The following is an 8,073-nucleotide window of genomic DNA, read 5'->3' as shown; positions in this document are numbered from 1 at the left end:
TTTAAATATACATATTAGAGAAAAGATGCATTGAAATATAACAATTTTACTTTGGTTGCAGATAACCAGAAAGCTATATCCTGATATTTAATTCACACTTACATCAAATGTGTAAATTAGTTAAATTCTCAGTGTAAGAATCTGTGTTACATGCAGAGCAGTGTAAATTGTTACTTTAAAAAAAAAAATAAGCCAGAGTTAAAATCAATGCCAATTTTCAGGTTTACAGAAATATGATGAGAATATTTATTTAATTTTTTTCTAGATTTCTTATCTTAAAAGTGTTATTTCAATCAAAATATTCCACAATTGTCTAAAGAACACCTCACATACTATAGAAGAATTTAGCACTCAGAAAATTAAATTGGCGCGTTTAAGAGAGAGAGTGATTTATATAGCATTTATAAATAAATTAGGCTTTTTATAAATCATAAGTACTTTAATCTAAATAGCACCCATATATCAATAGCAAAAACTAAGTAAGTCTGTTTTCATTTTGTGGCACAATTTTGGGGTATACACAAAACTAAATTAGAAAATTTGCTATTGATCAAAAATAATATGACTATCACATATTTGAATCACTTATATTAAACATTCTCCTACCATTTAAATAGTTATCTGTTTTATAGGACTCACTTTAACAAATTTCTTACCATATCTAGGCCATGAGTTCCTGAGAAGTTACAAAGTAGAAGGCCCATAAATGCACTCAACTTTCTATATAGATAGAATATTAGTTTTCAAAAATATTGGCTATGTAAAATACAGAGGGATTTAAAGATATACTGAAGTCACTCTAATTTTTTTATTATATTTTCTTCAATCAGCAGATACTGAATGTATAATTAATTAATTCCATTGAAATTGTTTAACCGTAATATAAAAATAGGTTCTTATACTCAAAATGGCTGAAAGTCGATGTTTTAAAATTTTAAAAATTCATTAAATGTTATAAATTTATTACAGATGTGGAAAATTAAAATAACAATTTTAATTAATTCAAATTTGGAACTGGTTCTCAAAATATTAAATCCTGGCCAATACAGAAAAATTATAAAATATTTAAACTATTTCAAAATACATTCTGCAGTTCTATTTTTCTGTAAAAATTAGACATGTGCTCATTTATCTATTCTGATCGAGAAACTTATTACTATGGAAAGTTTCAATTATTACAATACTTTGTATGCATTATGTAATATATAAGCTTTGTGATAGGATTTTTTTGGATTCCTCATATAATAGTCTACTTATGAAACTGACTTATGTTTTTCATAAATCATAAAAATGCTCCTCGCCATTTCTATTAAGTATGAATATTATTTTTTCTATCAAGTATTGCTTTTTGATCTGCTAAAATGAAGCCCATGACCTGAAAGAATTCACATCACTCTCCAAACCTTTGCTCATTTTCAGTGGTCATTTATTGGCCTCTGGAACCTGATTCATTACTTTAACTTCATTAGATAAATTACTCTGCCTACTCTCTCTATGCCAATTCCAATAACAAGAAAATACAACACAAGCATCGCATACTACATTTCATCCTGCTCAGCAGAGATGCAGCTCTTAGGTATAGATGCTGGCTTTGAAAGAACTATCTCTTTACTGTGCTTATCTGTTTTTGCCAAAGTTTCAGTTATGATGACTTTAGGGTGCATTTGCTTTATTTACTTGTGTTTGGGAGGTCCAGGAAAGTATAAGTTTGAATTAGACTTTGGAGATTAATAGAAGTTTAACTTTGTCCTCTTTTTTTGTGTGTGAGTTGGTACGAGAAATATTTCATGCTGAAAGTTTGCACAACACCGAGCAATGTAAAACATTTTTCCTTTACATAGATTTTACCTCAGGATGGGAAAATTGAAGTTCTAGATTTTCCTGATAAAGTCTGTCCTGGCAAAAGAAGGACTACAGGTGCTCATGGGCCTTTGTGTCAAAATACTTCTCATTTCCCACCCACAGCCCTCCTCAAAATCTCAATCACCTCAATCAAAAAGCCTATGTCTTTTATGAAAAAAGATTAAAATTCAGATAGTGTTTGATAGGTCAAATATAATAACAGAATAAAACCTAAGGAAAGGCAGAATATATTCAGACTATAGACATAAAGTGTAGATTGATAATACATGAAAATATAAAAAGGCGTTATGAAATTTAAGACCTATAAGTTGAAAACTTGCAATCAAAAGGACAGGAAACGTTTTTAACAATGAATTACATTTTTAAAGCTTATTTGATGCAACCATCTTTAGCTTTATGCTATTTGTCAATTTGCTTTAGTCTATGCATTGTTTTGATGAGCATAAAACCTCACATCCTTTAATCATATTTAATCATATTTGACAGTTTCAAGTAAACTAAATAAAAAGTTTTTTTCAAATGATATGTGCTCCTACCTTATACGTGCTCATATTTATACACATGAAAAAGAATAAAATTCAAATATATCAAAATAAATATAAAGGAAGGGGAATAAGATAAGCCCAAAGGAATAATTATTATTATTTATTCATTTTTTAATAAAATTCACTGTGCACATACAAATTATAGAAATCTTTTGGTCCTATTAATGTTCTCTAGGGTTTCAACTCTGTCAGGATGTGGCCTATTTGACAATTTGACATAAAAACTCAGAAAAGTAGAAATGATCAATGCAGATATAAAGGTTAACTTTGTGGATCTGAGATTACAAGAAATGAGAAAACCTGGTAACAAGCACTAGAGAAAAAAAAAGAAATAAAAGACATTGTATTAAACTCAACTAGCTTAAAATAGCCTAATAAAAGAAACTAATATTTAGAGTGTAGGTAATTTAGAACCCTCATGGTATATGAAATTTATTATTCCTTCTTTAAAAAAATACATTGAGTAAGGAATTTTCTTGTTTACATTATTACAAATAGGGACACAGAATTGAAGACAGCAAGTAACCTTCTCAAAGTACCATAGCTAGGAATTGGTAGGTTCAGAATTTACACCAATTTCATCAAGCTCTGTCTCACTGATCTCTAGGGCTCAAGTTCTAGGCTACATATCCTAGAGGGCAACTGATCAGCAAGACAGAATCTTTCTGAATGAACTACGGCTTGTCTCCTAGGTGACCTTTTTATAATTAGTTGATTCCTCCAAGAAGTTAACTCTAAGTGTTGGTGGCACATTGATAAACATCCACACACCCAACAGCCCATTGCTTGCCACAAGGTTTGCCCAGGGGAACTTTCTTTTTTTCCTTGAGGTGATTAAGAGATGGAGGCAAATGTTTAATAACCAGCTAACTCAACTTTTTGCTTTTCTTTAAAAGTCCTTATAGTATTTGCTGATTCCATGGTGCAAATATTGATACAATGGCTGATTACAAGCTACCAAAATTAATTAAATGCTGTGAGCCAGCTTTACTCCACCACTGTAACATTAGGTTTATTTGTCCTCCTGCTGATTATCACCTTGAAGCAACTTCACTTGTTTAGTGACCGGTATTTGGTAGTGGTGAAAGGGAAGGAGGAGCTTCAGACAACAAAAAGTAAATAATATTAACTGAGAATATATCAACTCCCCAAAATATCTGCAATGCATTCTAATAAAATGTTGGGGTAAAAATGATGATACTGATATTTCTAATGATTGTGTCATCTTAAAATAATTGAGGGAGTAGTTCTGGTTTTGAAATTAATGTAAATGCAGAATTCAACATAGAGACCCAGTTTTTGTATGTTGGATTATTCCAATAGTTTTGCAAATTGCAAGATAAAACATCCATCATAACCACTACTGGATGTCAATAAGAAGTGATTTTCCTAAATTTAGTATTCCTGCTACAAAATCTCTAGATCTAGTAGTAATCTCTATTGTGCATTATAACAGATATTTTTTTAAGTTAACTGTGATTAGAAAACTGCAAATCACAAAAATAAAAATGATAGAGATATTTTCAAAAGAAGATACATTCCTACCAGTCCATCAATCTGATACCTAATGTCTAAAAATTTCCATATTATATTATTCATGCTGTATAAACCAAAAATCAAACTTGTTCACGAAATACCTTGGTTCTAGTAGAAAAGCAATACAAAGTGAATACTAAAGATAAAGTTTTAAGATTCCAAGGAAAACTCATGTAGCAAAAGTATGACTGAAAAGCTTTGCAAGTAATACTCTTTCCATTCATTTTAATTAAAATTATAAATCTCACAGTTTTATGTTTTCTAAAAATATGCTTACTAAGCCAGGCTGTATTTCTTGGTTCTTTATAATATATAGTACAGCTGTAATAATGTAATCAAAATATTTTTAAGATTACCTAATTTTCAGTCAGACCAAATTTGTTTTCATAAATGATATATATTACCAAGATACATGGTTCTAAGATATATATTAAAGTTTATTATATTTGAAGACTAGCTGATTTTGAAATTTTAGGGTGAATAACATTGCAAAGTAGAAAATAATTACTACTAGAACAATTTCAACTGATTATATCTAAATATGCAACTTTCTTTTACTGTTTAAAGATATATAGACTATTTCTAAACCAAATTTAAATCTAGATGAGAATGTTTATAATGCTATATGCTTTGTTAGTGTAGCAATTACAACAATAATGTTCCTTTGAAATAACAATTTATAAGAAAATGGGAGCTTTACTAACTTACTGCTTTGAATATCATAACATTTCCAAAAGTCTACTACTTCCTTCCATTTAATTATGTTTTACACAGTCATTCTTTAGCTCATTCTTTTACAAGATTTTAGATAACAAGAAGCAAATATGTGAAACTTTTTTTTAAAGGAAGAAATTCGGATATGCCTAGTCTAGATTTTGAAGAAGTTATTAACAGTTTCAAACTCCAGGTAAGGGGGCCAAATAAAGGTAATTTTGCACCATTTTTTGATTTCCAATTTCACTGAGAAAAAATAAACAAAATTAATAAACATTACTGTTCTTTTCAAGGGGGGGAAGGGACATAAGTACAATTCAATAATGAACAATAAAAGTCTCTCAACATCCAGTGTGCAGTTGAATGATAAAAAGGCATGAGCTTCCAGAGTAAACAATTTGGCTATATGGTGCTGGAGGTAATAAATCCTTGTAATGCTTGCAGACCACCACAGATGTCTTCCTCTCTATTAGAGCATATTTCACCGCGTGCACACACACACATACACACACACATTCACTCACACACACACCCGCAATACCCCCCAAACACTTATGCAGCTTGACCGACTCAAAGATAATTATCACAGAGGAATCCATACCTCACCTAGGCTCAAAAAAATTTCAAAAAGAGAAAGAGAGAATGAGAGAGAGAGAGTAGGGTGGGGAAGGGAAGAAGGTAGGGAGGAAGGAAAGAAGAAACAAAAAGATAGAGAAACATAAGCAAAAGTTAAATGAAAAAATATCATAAAAGTAAATACTCAATGAAATGCTTGAATATTTCAGGAATATTACAAACACTTAACATCAAAAAAAAGTGAAAAAATGAGGTATAAAGGTTCAGAGAAGAGATGATGACATAACAAATTGAAATAAAAATGGAGTTGGTCTTAGTCAAAATAAAGGAAATAAAAACAAGAGACTTTCAAAGAAGAGCATACCTTAGAAAAATGAAATATTAATAAATATTACTGAAAATAGGGGACTTCTAGTCAAACTTGAAAATTCTCCGGAAACAAAATGGAAAAAAAAAACCTATTGTAAAAAAATGATTTGGTAGAAAATGATCAATAGAGAAGACAGAGAAATGGAGTCCAATATACATATATGCTAGACTTCTTAAACAAGAGGTCTAAAAAATGAAACAGCAGGCAATAAATTATTCTAATATAAATCAGGTATATTTCCTGAAATAAAGAAAAATATTAAACATGTGGATAAAAAAATATATAATATTCCATAGTAAAAAGTTTATAAAATATGATTAACTTCAAAGCTATGGCTAAAGAATGTTCTTCAAACATCAAAACTTAAAATAGTAAATAGTTATGAAGGTTGGATCCAAATGTGTTCACAGCAACAGAAAACAACAAAATGCATGAAGTAATGCCTACAGAGGTGTGTGAAAAGTAAAATGGTTGTCTAAGACATCCTCTGATATGAAAGTAATAGAGTAACATTTTCAAACACATGAGAAGTCAGGAAATACAGAGTATGCATGACTTACTAAATAAAACTATTCGATAATGAAATGCAGACAACTACATGCAAAATGAAGCTATATATCCTAGAAACATAAGTTAAACTAATGATGATCATTACATTTCTTTAAATACAGAACTAAGGCTGACTGACAGAGAGGATCTATAGTAACAGAATATAACATATAAAATTTATAATCTAGCCATAAAAAGAGATATGGATAAAATGAAGTAAGAGCATATATAATTGTGTTTTATAATTCCAATTGGGTCTACGGCCATGCTACCCTGAACAAGCCCCATCCCATTTAATCTCGGAAGCTAAGCAGGGTCGGGCCTAGTTAGTACTTGGATGAGACACCACCTAGGAAGACCAGGTGCTGTAGGCATAAAAATAAATAAATAAAATAAGGGATTATAAACTGACAAGGTCCTTGCAATCAGCGATGTCAACAAAGAGTTGCTTTGCCTAAAAAAAAAAAAATTATATATGTGTGTGTGTGTGTGTATATATATATATATATATAAAATTCCAACTGCACCAGATATGCACATGAGCATGTGCACTCATGCGTATGCATACATACACATACACTCTCAAGCTTGCACACACATACCAATTTTCAATAGTTATATCTTTGCAGTAGAGATGAAATTATATGAAATTTATGAATTCCTTTATCTTAGATTTTTTTATGTTAAATTCAAGTAAAATTATTGTTTTAAACCAGCAACTAAGAAATTAATCCATGTTTTAAAATTATTTCCACTGATAAGTGTTTGGAATAATATTCACCAAATATTAGACATGATTATTATCAAGGGGGGTTATTTGCAGGATTTTAAAATTTGAACTAAGCTATAAAGTTTTAATAGTAACTTTCTCATGTCTCACACAACAGTACACAAATAACTAGATAAACTCCTGCCACATGGTGACACCCTATTTAAAGGCCATCTGGTAATCTTGTCATTGTTCATTCTCACTTTTCCAATTTTTTGGCATGTAATAAAAAATTAAATTAGAAAAAGACTAAAATAGACATTTTTCAGAGAAAAAAGCCCCTATTATGTTGAGATAAACTGATGAAAACTGAAAATATATATTCAATAGCTCAAATTTGTGTATGCATTTTATAAAGATACAAATCTGTACTAGACTGCGGTAGGCCCCCACTTAAAGATGCCCATGTCCTAATCCTCAGAACCTGTGGTCATGTTACTTCATATAGTAAAAGACACTGCTGTGTGATTCGGGTAAGGATGTTGAAATAAGGATATTATTCTAGATTATCTGGTATGCCCAATGTACTCACAAGGATAAATGCCATCTATGGAATTATAACAATTTTGACCAGTTATTTATAATTATTTAAGATGTACTGTCACATACAAGACTGTAAGTTAATAATAATGATAGGAAATGACAAAATCAGAAATTCAAATTTTTTCAAAGTTTTTACTTATTTTTTTATTGACCTTTAGGAAGATAGTCACCTTACAAAGACAAAGTAGCAGGAACAAGCCATTAAAGCTAACTGAATACTACATTCTTTTTAAGATATACATTTTTACATGCATATTATAGTTCTAAGGCTTATATAGTCAATGAAGTTATAATGTACACCTACTTTTATTAATGGAATTAATCTCAAAGTAAAGCAATGTAAATATCAGGATTGTCTGTAATATAAAAATGTAAACAGTCAAATATATTGTTTGTGTATATACATTACACAGATAACCTAAATTTAAAAATATTAACACTAAATTTCAAAGTAGTATCACTCATATAGGCATTATTAAAATTCCTTTCATTATCACATATTTAAAGCTCATTGGTTCAAATCAGGATTCACAATCTATTTGTTGATTTTGTTCGAAAGACATCTTTTTATCTAGTTCCCTTTATTTTTTTCTGGCCATTTGTTGTAT

General features: G+C 30.0%; 1 pseudogene; it reads left to right on the top strand.

Moving 5' to 3' along the window:
- Positions 1 to 6,408: 6,408 nt before the first annotated feature.
- On the top strand, positions 6,409 to 6,527 carry LOC118612674 (annotated as a pseudogene).
- Positions 6,528 to 8,073: the final 1,546 nt, after the last annotated feature.

Source organism: Rousettus aegyptiacus, unplaced genomic scaffold (genome assembly GCF_014176215.1).
Source record: "Rousettus aegyptiacus isolate mRouAeg1 unplaced genomic scaffold, mRouAeg1.p scaffold_m13_p_16, whole genome shotgun sequence".
In the NCBI taxonomy this organism is placed as follows: Eukaryota; Metazoa; Chordata; class Mammalia; order Chiroptera; family Pteropodidae; genus Rousettus; species Rousettus aegyptiacus.
Note: the sequence above shows the minus strand (reverse complement) of the source record. Positions and strands in the feature narration are given on the sequence as shown.